Raw genomic sequence first — 14,347 nt, forward strand, 5'->3', positions numbered from 1 at the left:
CCCAAACATAATAATGACACTAATCATCATTAAAAAATAATAGCATAAATCTACTGTGTCTTGGAGCTTTGCTGTGTCCTACCAAATAAGAATCAAAATACCGCCGGGAACGTTGGCTCACACCTGTAATCCCAGCACTTTGGGAAGCCGAGGTGGGTGGATCCCGAGGTCAAGAGATCGAAACCATCCTGGTCAACATGGTGAAACCCCATCTCTACTAAAAATACAAAAAATTAGCTGGGCATGGTGGTGCATGCCTGTAATCCTAGCTACTCAGGCGGCTGAGGCAGGAGAATTGCCTGAACCCAGGAGGCGGAGGTTGCGGTGAGCCGAGATCATGCCATTGCATTCCAGCCTGGGTAACAAGAGTGAAACTCCGTCTCAAAAAAAAAAAAAAAGAATCAAAATACCATTCTGCTAGTATTTGGTAACTGAACATCCTTGGACTAGAGGTTGAAAGGAGCTAATATTATTCTAAATCTTATACTTTTGCATACAGAGTAATGACAAAATTCCAGCATAATAATACTGGACATTTACACAATGCCCTTTATCACAGGCAGTCATAGTGCTTTGCAAAATTTCCTATGCATTTTCTCAGTATTAGATAAGAAGAGAAGGGAGATTATTATTTTTTTTTTTCATATATATATATATATATATATACACAATATATATATATATTTGTTGCACTTTAGGTTCTGGGGTACATGTGCAGAACATGCAGGATTATTGCATAGGTACATACATGGCAATGTGGCTTGCTGCCTCCATCCCCCGTCACCTATATCTGGCATTTCTCCCCATGGAGAAGGGAGATTATTGATTATTGATTCTAGATGGAGAAAGAGGGGTAGGAAAGCCTGAATCCAAAAAAGTAAAATCAAGTGTAAGGCAGAAAGTGTAAGAGTGGACTCCTGACTCTGAACCTAATGCTCTTTCTGCTATCCTGAAGGCAAATGCTTTTTTCTTTTCTTGGGTCTGCTATTCAACAGCACTTAACGAATATTGAAAAGCAAAAGGAGAATGGCTCTTGGAATTGAACACTAGCAAAAGCCATGTTTAGAAAGGAAGATTTATTAAAAATGGGTTCCAGATAAGCCTATTTTTAAAAATTAAGACACCAAAAACCAGTAAAAATTAGGGGAAATATGAAATATCTACAAAATAAGTTGCATCTTTGTGTACCCTAATGACAGATGGCATGGATAACTATTAGATTAAAAGAAGACAAGACTATCCTCAAATAACCTAGAGGTAAATAGTAATAAGTAATAATTCATCTGATAAGTTTCTCAAAACCAAAACACATTCAGCTTGGACTCACTAAGGATTTTTCAAAATTCTAGATTTATAAGAAAAAAATACTTGAAATTGAAAAATGGGGGTAATACATAGTAATTAAAGTTTGAGTCTGATTTTTTTTTTTTCAGTAAAAGGAACTAGTGATGCAACAGTTCCTGGGATTTAAAAGAGTTTCTTCAAATATATCTGGGGGATAAGAAACACTGAAGAGAAAATAGCCCCATTAATAAATGACAAATGAGATGAAATGAGATTTTGAAATAGTTTGGCTACATAACTGATTATTTAAATAGATCTTTTAACAAGAAAAACAAAAAAGGGCTAAGATCAGAGAAGGAACAAGAGTTGCCAGCAGAATGCTGATAAATAACAAGCAAGGGAATTCAGTTCTTGCAAAAATAAGGATTTTCCAAATCAGCTAACTTGGGGGATATGCCTTCCCACTGGGGATAAGAAGGAACTGAGTAATTCATATACTGAATCACATTTTCTCTTATGTCTTCATTTAGCCAGGATGATCAAACCATATCATAAACCCCAGAAACTGCTCTAACTTCATGCAAAACACCTGGCTTGCATTCTCACTCCTAATATCCTCAGATAATCGCACATGCTTTTAACAAACACATTTAATTATCTACAAATGCCAAGCACTCTACTAGGTACTACAAATACAAAGAAGCATTAGCACCTTTCCCAAATCATTCCACTCACCCTGGAAATTACTACACTCACCTTGGAACACTCACTCAGTTTCGACCCAGGACCCCATTTGCCCTTTAAAGCAGGTGCATGCGCGCGCGCGCACCCACACACACCCACACCCACACCCCATTTACCTACAAGCATACAAATTAATACAGTTTCCTCTAACATAACATTTACCTATCTTCATTCTCAAATTGAGGACCTAGAAACTAAATTCCCATGACCCTGAACAAGCCAATCATATTCCTAAAGCACCCCACAAGGCCATGAAGCCATTCTTCAAAACACACACACACACACACACACATACACACACACACACAACTATTAACAAGAGTTTTGGCCAGGCACAATGGCTTACACTTGTAATTCCAGCACTTTGGGAGGCTGAGGCAGGCCTCAGCCTTAAAGTCAGGAATTGGAGACCAGCCTGGCCACTGTGGCGAAACATTGTCTCTACTGAAAATACAAAAATTACGTGGTAGTGGTGGTGGGTGCCTGTAATCCCAGCTGCTTGGGAGGCTGAGGCAGGAGAATCGCTTGAACCCAGGAGGTGGAGGTTGAAGTGAGCCAAGATCGCGCCACTGCACTCCAGCCTGGGTGACAAAGCAGGACTCCATCTCAAAATAATAAATAAATAAAAGTTTTAACTGAAAAAGTGATATGTATGGTTAACATTTCAGACTTTCAAAAGACAGATATATATAATTAAAAGTATTTCTCCAATCCTAAATCACTTGTCTCCTCAGAAAAAACAAGAGCTAATTTTTTTCAGGAAAGCTTTGGTTTTATTTACCTCCAAACATCAATAATGTAATTTCCATGGATTGAGCAATCACACTGCATGAAGCAGTTTACATACAATGTCTTTATAATTTGCAGAATACGTTTAAGATATAGGCTCTTGAGAAAATAAATACAGACATTACAAAACTGTCAGACATAAAATCCATGTTCTTTTTTTAAATTGCATTTTAGGTTTTAGGGTACATGTGAAGAACATGCAAGATTGTTGCATAGGTACACACATGGCAGTGTGGTTTGCTGCGTTCCTCCCCATCACCTATATCTGGCATTTCTCCCCATGCTATCTCTCCCCAACTCCCCACCCTCTGCTGTCCCACCCCTATTTCCCCCCAACAGACCCCAGTGTGTGATGCTCCCCTCCCTATGTCCATGTGTTCTCATTGTTCAACACCCGCCTATGAGTGAGAGCATGCGGTGTTTGATTTTCTGTTCTTGTGTCAGTTTGCTGAGAATGATGGTTTCCAGGTTCATCCATGTCCCTACAAAGGACACAAAATCATAATTTTTGATGGCTGCATAATATTCCATGGTGTATATTTGCCACATTTTCCCTGTCCAGTCTATCATCGATGGGCATTTGGGTTGGTTCCAGGTCTTTGCTATTGTAAACTGTGCAGCAATGAACATTTGTGTGCCTGTGTCCTAACAGTAGAACGAAAATCCGTGTTCTTATGATCATTAGCCTAAACATATATAATTCATTACATTCTATCTTTCCATAAAAATTTAACTTTGTTATTAACTTTTAAGTTCCGGGGTACATGTGCAGGATATGCAGGTCTGTTACATAGGTAAACATGTGCCATGGTGGTTTGCAGCACAGATCATCTCATCCCCTAGGTATTAAGCCTAGTGATGCTTTCCTATTCTTCCTGATGCTCTCTCTACCCCATGAGGCCCCAGGGTATGTTGTTCCCCACCATGTGTCCATGTGTTCTTCTCGTTCAGCTCCCATGTATAAGTGAAAATGTGAGGTGTCTGGTTTTCTGTTCCCATGTCAACTTCCTGAAGATAATGGCTTCCAACTCCATCTGTGTCCCTGCAAAGGACATGATCTTGTTCCTTTTTATGGCTGCATGGTGAATTCCATAGTGTATATGTACCACATTTTCTTTATCCAGTCTATCATTGATGGGCATTTAGATTGATTCCATGTCTTTGCTATCGTAAATAGTGCTGCAATGAACATATGCATGCATGTATCTTTATAATAGAATGATTTTTATTCCTTTGGCTATATACCCAGTAATGGGATTGTTAGGTTAAATGGTATTTGTTGAGAAATCACCATACTGTCTTCCATGACAGTCAAACTAATTTACACTACCACCAAGAGTGTAAAGGCATTTCTTTAACTCAGCAACCTCGCCACCATCTGTTGTTTTTTGACTTTTTAATAATTGCCATTCTGATGGATGTGAGATAGTATCTCATTGTGGTTTTGATTTATATTTCTCTAATGATGAGTGGTGTTGAACTGTTTTCATCTATTTGTTGGTCACATCTATGTTTTCTTTCAAGAAGTGTCTGCTCCTGTCCTTTGCCCACTTTTTAATGGGGTTGTTTTTTCCTTGTAAATTTGTTTAAGTCCCTTGTATATTCGGGATATTAGACATTGTCAAATGGATTGACGATAAAAACTTTCTCCCATTTTGTAGTTTGTTCACTCTGATGACAGTTTCTTTTGCTGTGCAGTTCTTTAGTTTAATTAGATCCTGTTTGTCAATTTATTTATTTATTTTTTTTTTGAGATGGAGTCTTGGTGTAACACCCAGGTTGGAGTGCAGTGGTGTGATCTTGGCTCACTGCAACCTCCACCTCCAGGATTCAAGCGACTCTCCTGCCTCAGCCTCCAGAGTAGCTGGGATCACAGGCACCTGACACCATGCCCAGGTAATTTTTTGTTGTTGTACTTTTAGTAGAGACGGGGTTTCGCCATGTTGGCCAGGTAATCCACCCACCTTGGCCTACCAAAGTGCTGGGATTACAGCATGAGCCACCACCCCCAGCCAATTTTTGCTTTTATTGCAACTGCTTTTGGCGTTTTCATCATGAAATATTTTCCCGTGCTTGTGTCTTGAATGGTATTGCCTAGATTTTCTTCTAGGGTATTTTACAGTTTGGGGTTTTACATTTAAGTATTTAATCCATCTTGAGTTAATTTTTATATATGGTATAAAGAAGGAGTCTATTTTCAATTTTCTGCATATGGCTAGCCAGTTCTGCCAGCACCATTTATTAAACAGGGAATCCGGAGAACGATCCAAGATGGCCGATCGCTAACATCCCGGGATTGCAGCTCTCAGGGAAAGCGCGGAGAACTAGAGGACGCCACACTTTCAGACAAAGTCTGGTCGCTCACGGAGCAGAAGATCCCCCAGTGGTGGAAACACACGGGTCGCCAGCGCAACTCTCGTGGTCGGCGCAGTGGTTCCGCAGGCACCTCAGCGCGGCAGCTCTCGGAGCAGAGTAAACGGGACCGCTTCCCCTTCTGACCGAGGTTTGGAGCCCCAGGAAGGCAGAGTCGCCTACTACGGAAACAAGAAGGAAGCCCGACAAGATAATCCTGGGCAGAAAAGCACCATCAGTTTTAACGCCGCTGCTCTGGCCCTGGGAACTAACAACCTGGATGTCCACTCAAGAGACCTAATTGAAAGTTGGTAATTTCAAAGACGACAGGAGGATAAATTTACAATGACGGGAAGAAACCAGCGTAAAAAAGCTGAGAACACGCAAAGTCAGAACGCCTCTCCCTCTAAAGATGATCACAGTTCCACATCAACAATGGAACAAGGCTTGATGGAGAACGAGCGCCTCCTGATGACAGAACCACTCTTCAAGGAATGGATAATAACAAACTTCGGTGAGTTAAAAGAACATGTTGTAGCCCAACGTAAAGAAACTAGGAACTTTGAAAAAAGGTTTGATGAAATCCTATTGAGAATAGACAACTTAGAGAGGAGTATGAGTGAATTAATGGAACTGAAGAATACAATACAGGAACTCCGAGAAGTATGCACAGGTTTAAACACTCGAATTGTTCAAGCAGAAGAAGGGATATCAGAGGTCAAAGTCCAACTTAATGAAATAAAACGTGAAGAAAAGATTAGAGAAAAAAGGATAAAAAGGAATGAGCAAAGTCTCCAAGAAATGTGGGACTATGTGAAAAGACCAAATTTACGTTTGATAGGTGTACCTGAATGCCACGGAGAGAATGAATCCAAGCTGGAAAATACCCTTCAGGATATTATTCAGGAAAATTTTCCTAAACTAGCAAAGCAGGTCAACATTCAACCCCAGGTAATACAGAGAACACCACAAAGATATTCCTCAAGAAGAGCAACCCCAAGGCACATAATCGTTAGATTCACCAGGGTTGAAACGAAGGAGAGGATACTAAGGGCAGCCAGAGAGAAAGGTCGGATAACCCACAAAGGCAGGCCTATCAGACTTACAGCAGATCTCTCGGCAGAAACTCTACAGGCCAGAAGAGAGTGGGGGCCAATATTCAACATCCTCAAAGAACAGAACCTTCAGCCCAGAATTTCATATCCAGCCAAACTAAGCTTCACAACTGAAGGAAAAATAAAATCTTTTATGAACAAGCAAGAACTCAGAGATTTTATTACCACCAGGCCTGCTTTACAAGAGCTTCTGAAAGAAGCATTACACACAGAAAGAAACAACCAGTATTAGCCTTTCTAAAAATACACCAAAAAGTAAAGAGCACCAACATAAAGAAGAATTTACACCAACAAATGCATAAAACAGCCAGTCAACATCAAATGGCAGTAACCCTAAATTTAAATTGACTGAATTCCCAATCAAAAGACACAGCCAAAACCCAACGGCATGTTACATCCAGACCTGTTTCACATGCAAGGATACACAAAGACTCAAAACAAAGGGATGGAGAAAGATTTATCAACCAAATGGAGAGCAAAAATAAATAATAAATAAATAAAAAGCAGGAGTTGCAATTCTTATATCGGATAAAATAGATTTCAAAGCAACAAAGATGTGGTAAAAGGATCAATGCAACAACAAGAGCTAACGATCCTAACACCCAGATAGGGGACTTAGATTCAGTGAGACAGAAAATTAATAAGGATATCAAGGACTCGAACTCAGATCCAGAACAAGTAAACTTAATAAATATTTATAGAGCTCTCCACTTCAAATACACAAAATATACATTCTTGTCAATACCACATCACACCTACCCATTAGTTTAAATAAAACATTGATTGGCCATTATTAATACCCAATTTTTTTCAAAATAAAGCAATATTTCCATTTACTCTCCCTCTTTCTTCCTCTCCTTTACTTATTTTTTTTTTCTTTCCTTCTCTCAAAAAAAAAGAAATCAACTTGTAAACCTCTAGATCCAGGTCGGCAATGTCTCTTTCATTGCTTGATTTCCTTTCTTCCCTTCCCTCCCTCCCTCCCTCCCCGCTTCCTCCCTTCCTTCCTTCCTTCATCCCTTCCTTCCTCCCTACCGTCCTTCTTCCCTTCCTTCCTGCCTTCCTCCCCCCCCCCAAATAAAATAAAATAAAATAAAATAAACAGGGAATCCTTTCCTCAATGCTTGTTTTTGTCAGGTTTGTTGAAGATCAGATGGTTGCAGGTATGTGGTCTGCCTTTATAGTTCAGTTTGAAGTCAGGTAGCGTGACACCTCCAGCTTTGTTCTTTTTGTTTATGATTGTCTTCTTTATGATATGTGCTCTTTTTTGTTTCCATATGGATTTTAAAATAGTTTTTTTCTAAGTCTGTGAAAAATATCAATGGTAGTTTAATGGGAATAACATTGTATCTATAAATTACTTCGGGTAGCATGGCCATTTTCACTACATTGATTCTTCCTATTCATGAGCATGGAATGTTTTTCCATTTGTTTGTGTCCTCTGATTTCTCTGAGCAGTAGATTGAGTGTAGTTCTCCTTGAAGAGGTCCTTTACTTCCCTTGTTTGCTATATTCCTAGGTATTTAATTCTTTGTGTAGCAATTATGATTGGAAGTTCATTTGTGATTTGTGTCTCTGCTTGCCTGCTGTGTACAGAAATCGAGCTGATTTTATAATCTAGTCTGCATTTTGCATTTTTTTTTAAAGTTAACACTACCTTGGGCAGCTTTCCATATCAGCACATGGAGGTCTTTGTAATAGCTACATAATATTTTGCATGAATTACCATAATTTATTTAACAAGTCTCCTATATTGGATATATTGATTGCTTTCTATCTTTTACTATTAAAATGAACTATGTTATTTATGAACCAAAAAGGAGGCAGTTTTGCAAGTTTTGTTGCGAAACCTAAATGAGATAAATTATGTGAAAGCACCTAAAATGCCTAACACATGTTAGGTATTTTAGTACGTTAGCTAAATGAGTAAACTGAATGAGGGAGCAAATGAACCGTAATGCTTCCAATTTTGTTTCCTGGTTAATATCGCTCTCTACTCACTAGAATGAGCCTCATGAAAATAGAGATCAATCTTGTTTGTCTTCATTCACTGCTGAATCCCTAGAACTTTGAATAGTGCCTGCACATAGTAAGTGTTTAAATAAATTGGCTAATGAATGAACATCATTAGCCATCATTCTTTCTTTTGATCCATAGTTTTAATTTCAAGGTAAAGGGCCTATTTAAGATGAAAGACAGTGCAGCTTTCTTTTAAGTGAGATTATTTGTAATTTGATCCTGAAAAAAGTTAAAGAGCAAGGCTATCCCCTAGATGGGTACTGGAACCTGGCAACTCAAATCTATCTTGCCTGCCCCAGATAATCTCAGTTGAAAGAAGGCTGCACTGTCAGCAACTGTCATAAGCCTCTTTGGATATCATTATAGATGAAAGTTTGAAAGGGATTTTAATTACATTCAGAAAAGAGAAATGAGATACAACACCTACACAGCCCTGCCTTAAGTATGAGTCCCAGGGCAGCTACTCTATTTGCCCTAACCAAGGAATGAGCCTGCTTAGGACAGCCAAAGTTTGTGAATTAATCAGTTTTCAAATATAGATCAAAGTACAGTCAAGGGTTTCTTTATGACAACATTACACTCATTAGATTTGCTTTCTTAATTTAGAAAGAAAGAACTGGCGTTAGAGATGTCTCAACCCTCAGTGTACCATGGGTATGTGTTCAATATGACAGTGTCATCTGACCTGTTTTGCAAAAGGGAAAAAAAGGTTGACAACCATTGCTCTAAAAAGGACACATGAGAAAACTGGTCAGATTTCTAGAGCCGTGTAACTGTATATATGGGACAACCAAGGTTTTAAGTTTGGGGATCATGGTATAACTCAAGTAAACTGGGTTGACCTTCACTTAACTCATTCTCAGTACACTCTCATATTCAAAGACACACCTCTGAGGAGTCACAAAGTATTCATTACTACAACCCTGTCTTTACTTTTCATATTTTGACTTAGTTTCTTGAGAACTCCAAAGAGAAGAGTACATTAAGCAAGAATCATTTAAGTCCTTTTCCCATTACTGTCCCTATCAGTAGGTTTCATGTAGATGGTAGCTTCTCCTGAAAACATTCTCTCATTCCTCAACTCCTTCAATAGTCTATCCAACACCCAGTCAAGGAATCTATTCCTCTTATCACCTACCTCCTTGACATCATTATTATTCAGTCCTCTTTGTTCTTTATTCAGAGGGTGTGTGCTTTGGGAGCATGGTTTTCCTTTCTAAACTTCAGCGCTGATGGAGACAGACACCTTTTATTGTCAGAATTACCTCCACGTGACTTGAAGGATTTTTGTTCCTGTGTTTTAATTTTATATATATTTTGAAATATAGTGTTTACATATGTTCTTCCTTTTTTTCCTGTACTTTCTACTTTTAAAATTAACATGTATGACTTTGTAATAAGAAAATATTTTTAACTTAAAAAGCATATATATGCTCATTAGAAAAAACTTGGAAAACTCAGAAAAATTGAGGAATAATATAATCATGAAGAACTTTTCTATTTTAATGCATTTTCTTCATCTTCTAAACACACACTTACACACATATAGACTATACTGTTCCATATTGTTTGACATTGAACTTTTAGTATTTTCTTTTTATTAAGTATCCTTCCAAATATTATTTTAATAACTCTATTGCTTTCCATTATATGGATATATCACACATTTCCCTGTTGTTAGAAACTTAAATTGTTTCCAATTTTCACAGCTCTATAATGTTCACTAATCTTTTCACCTATACTATTTCCTTAAAATGAATCACAAAAAACTTAGAATTCCGGAGCCAAATTTATCAATATTTCTTTAAATTTTGTGAAAAATTTAACTGTTTTCCAAGATATAGACTAATATAATGAAATCCCTTATACAAATCATCCCACAATCAATATAACAAAATTTGCAAAATCTTTAAGGTTCGTGATATGCAGTACGTTGTCTAATTGCTTTCCAGAAATTTCCCTATTTTCATTCTCACTAGCACTGCAAAGCTCCCACAATAACTCTAACTAGTATTGAGTGTCTCTAATATCTGATCATTGTTGGCAAATATGGTTAGCTATTTCAAACATAAGTTGTCAGAATCTTGCCGTACATTGACGAGTCTAGTCTAGATCCTTTAAAAATTCATTCCATTTCACAATGCAGTTTCTATCTTTCAAGACTGTCTATCTTCATTTCAGCAGAGGAGCTCAGACTTCTGCTGACAGTCCTTTAGCCTTTGGAGAATGTGGGCAGCAGATCCCCCTGTGTATAAATATCTTTGGTGTACTTGGGGGACCCAAGCTCAATTCTGATCATCCAGTTACTTATTGGGACTTACGGTGAGTAATGATAATTGAAGGTTGTTGGCAGTTCGCAATCTCATGCTAAGTTTCCATATGTCAGGCTTCTTCAAGGTCTGTGTCTTTGCTGAACAGACCAAACCTTATGATATATAATTAAATGTTATATGCATCATCAAAACGAGTCTAGTCTATTATGTAGAAATTGAGTATGTGCTAACTTACTATTTTGATTTGAAGATAGATGTTGGCACTCAAATAATAATAATTATTATTATACAAAAAATATAATGGCTATAGGATATACTGGAAAAATCACCAAAATGGGAATAAAGAGTCAAATTCTAGACTCAACTCTGCTATTAATTAGTTTATATAACGTTAGGTTAGTTTTAAAATCACCCAGTATTTAATTTTGCTCTTTTTAAATTTACTAAAGTGTCTCTAGTTTTAAAATTCCAGAAATTAAAAATATCTTGATATAACTTATCACCCATTTAGTATTAAAAATGCAATTTAAAAAATGATAGCGAGCATAGCAGTTGCTATGACATTATCTGTAGGAGTTAATGTAAGTCACGTAGTGGTGTGATGTGGATAAATGTTTAACAACCAGCTCTCTGGTGAAAAAAGCCTGGATACATATCTTTGGCCTAGTTCCAGAGTGTAACTATTCACCACAGTAATTTAAAGTCACTGAATGCGGAATTGGAAATCGGCACAATCATCTCACAAGCCAGTGTGAGCTGGCTCTGGCACAACACTGGCCCTGCATTTATATGGTATTCCAGGTAAAATACATTCAGCTGCCAAGCAAGAAACAATTTAGCTATCAGTGGCCTAATCAATTAAAAAATGGTTTTTTTTTTCCTGTAAAAAGAAATCTGGACATAGTGATTCAAAGGTTGTTTCAGCAGTTCTACCATCACAGGGTGCTGGGTCAGTTTCTTCATAATTCTCTTGGCCTTCTACCTTATTGTTACAAAATAGCTAGAGTAGCTCCAAACTTCCTGTCCTTTAGGACCATAGCCAAAGTAGAAAAGAAATTGTATAGAAAATACTTTTTACTTGTCATTGCTTTTCTTTTTTAATTAAAGAGAAAAAAATATTGCCCAGAAATCCCAGAAGGCTTCCCCTCGTGTTTCACTGGCCAGAACTGAATCCCATGTCCATTCTCATACCTGTCACTGTGAAAGAGGATCTGAATTGCCACAATTGGTTCAGATCAGTTGTGATTTTAACTCTGGAACTGGACATATGGACAAAAGAGGAAGTGACATTGATGTAGGCAAATAATAGTGTTGGTTACATGTAAAAAAAGTTTCAAGCTGAAAAATGCTGACACTTGCAACTACCAACTCCAATCCAATCTGGTAATTATTGAGTCTCTTCAATGGGCAAGACAAAATAATATAACTGTCTCTCTTTTATCATAACCACATGCCCAAGAGTAGATTTATAAAGGAAGTCTCAGCATAGTCATTAAGACACTTAACCTTTTTTAACTTCTTTATGAAATTGGGACAGTTATATTTATTAACTTCCAAAATTTTTACTTAATCAACATCTTAAATCAAGCTTTTTGACCATTTTCACATAGGAATAACTAGTCTTGAATGAATTAAAAAATTTGGAGTTAGTGTCCTAATTCAGGACTTTATTGTCATTATATATTACTATGTAATATCCTTCGTTTTATTTTTTAGTAAATGCTGCTTGGATCAGTTTATATACGTGTACTCAAGTAATAAAATTTCATTTATTTAAAGTGATTTTATGGTTCATAAATAGTATTTCATTTGATATCTCATTTTGTAACATTCAGAAAGTTTGCCAAAGTGCATCCAAACTGCAATTGGAAAGGGAGTCTGACTTGGTATATTAAATCTCGGAATAAATTTTTTTACACGGAAAAAGAACAGCTTATAAAGCTACAAGATTTTCAGTTGTCACCTAGAACTTACACAGCCTTTAAAAAAATATACAATACCTGTTCAGACTCTGCTTCCTTATGTTTTCCTAATTATCATTTATATATGTATCATTTTTTATTTGCAATTGCTTCTATATAGAAAAAAAGGCCTACTATGAGAAATGTCATTATTGAAGCAGTATAGGAGGCAAGGGTATATAATTTGGTTATTTTTATTTAGAAGTGCATAATAGTATAGATGGTTATCAATAAATTAAGAAAATTGTATAAGTGGCATACTTTATGTTGTCCGATCATTTCAGTAGAGGTGGTTTGTGAGCCTATATGAATAGCTAACACAGAATTACAGAATTTTTGCTCAGTTTAGACTATGGAGACTACATTTTATTTTAGTTGTGGAATATGACTAGATTCTCTAATTTGAGATGTATTATATAACCCAGCCCTTTACAAATTTTATATTTTATCTGTTAGTACTTTCCTATATCCCCTACAATGCTTAATCAAAGGGGTCAAGAATATTTGTTGTTTTGGGTTTTCTCATTTTATTTTAAAAGTGTTACTTCTGTCATTTACTCTCTGACACACTGAATCTAAATCTATCCAATTAGGTAATAAGATCAAATTGGCATTTCATATGATTTAAGCAAAACACTCCTTGAATTATCTGGCTTTAAATGCCTTCTTTAAAAATAATTATTTCATTGGAAAAAAAGAAAAAGAAAAACTTAGCACAGAAAAAAATGGGTTGATTTACCTTGACTTGAGTATTCCAAATGGCAACCTGAAGGCCAGGTACAGCCTCCAAGCATATGTTTACTCTACACAATATTTAAAAGTCAAAAGTCACAAAAAATTCACATTTCCAGCTTTTCTTAAAAATTATCAAGAACTGTCAGGATTGGGTCTCTACATTTTCTGCTGGAGCCAATTCCCCATCTACACACCCTACTGTAGACAAGGTCTCTGCTCTCTTCTAACCCTTTACAGTCCCTGCTGCATTGGACTCCATACTTGCACTCCCACTTTGCCAGTTCCTCTCATTTAAGGCATCCTGTGGGCATGTGGTTGTGCAAGTGGTTCCCTGATAAGGACACTCTCACTAAGAAGGAAGTCGGGGCTTCCTTCATCAAGGAAGGAAGATATCCCCTCCAAGTCCCCTCAGGCAAAGCCTTATAGGGAAAATCATTTCCTAATTTTGCCTAGAGGGGATATCTTTTCCTAATTTATAAAAAAAAGACTAGCAGCCCTCACAGGATTCTAATCTAAGCCTGAAAAGATCTAAGAGCAAGAATTTTGTCTTATTTGTCTCATTTGGCTTTGTAATCTTGGGGCTAGGCAGGTCGAGAACATATAATAGGATTCAAAAAATGTAGGACAAGTAAATGATTCAGCTTCTACTCACTACCAAAAATTATTCTGAAAGAGTCTTAAAAAATTTAAGGTATATTTGGAGGAATATTAGCACCTTCATGGTCACCAGCCCATGAGATCTGAACCTCCTTTAAAAGGAATTCTGTGGACTAGGAAGCCCTATTTACTTAGATTGCTCCACATTAACAGATTCTATTTCCTTTTCTTATTTGCTATGTACTACTGTTCTCTGATGGAACTGAAGCCTTGGCATACAGCTATTCCCCAGGTCTGTCTAGTCGATCCCACATCCCTTTACCCAGATGTGTACCTAAAACCCCAATACGCCTTATAGCTGAGTACACCCAAAATATTGTGAATTTCAAATATCTACTCTACTCCCAGAAGCAAAGCAGACTTCTTTTGCAGATACACACACACACACACACACACATGCACGCACGGAAGAACGCAC

At 37.2% G+C, this 14,347-nt stretch overlaps 1 protein-coding gene across 12 annotated transcripts in view; it reads right to left on the minus strand.

Annotated features, from left to right (window-relative positions):
- LOC144577428 (uncharacterized) overlaps positions 1-14,347 on the minus strand; it is a 157,133-nt gene that overhangs the window by 113,163 nt on the left and 29,623 nt on the right. For 2 of the 12 annotated variants that reach the window (XR_013521278.1, XM_078335205.1), the window contains exon 4: positions 5,012-5,351. The exons of the other annotated variants lie outside the window; for them this stretch is intronic. The gene's annotated coding sequence lies outside the window, so the exon portion shown is untranslated. Of the gene's footprint in view, positions 1-5,011; positions 5,352-14,347 lie in introns of those variants that run through there. 12 annotated transcript variants of the gene reach the window in all.

This window comes from Callithrix jacchus, chromosome 8, assembly GCF_049354715.1.
Source record: "Callithrix jacchus isolate 240 chromosome 8, calJac240_pri, whole genome shotgun sequence".
NCBI classification, from domain to species: Eukaryota; Metazoa; Chordata; class Mammalia; order Primates; family Cebidae; genus Callithrix; species Callithrix jacchus.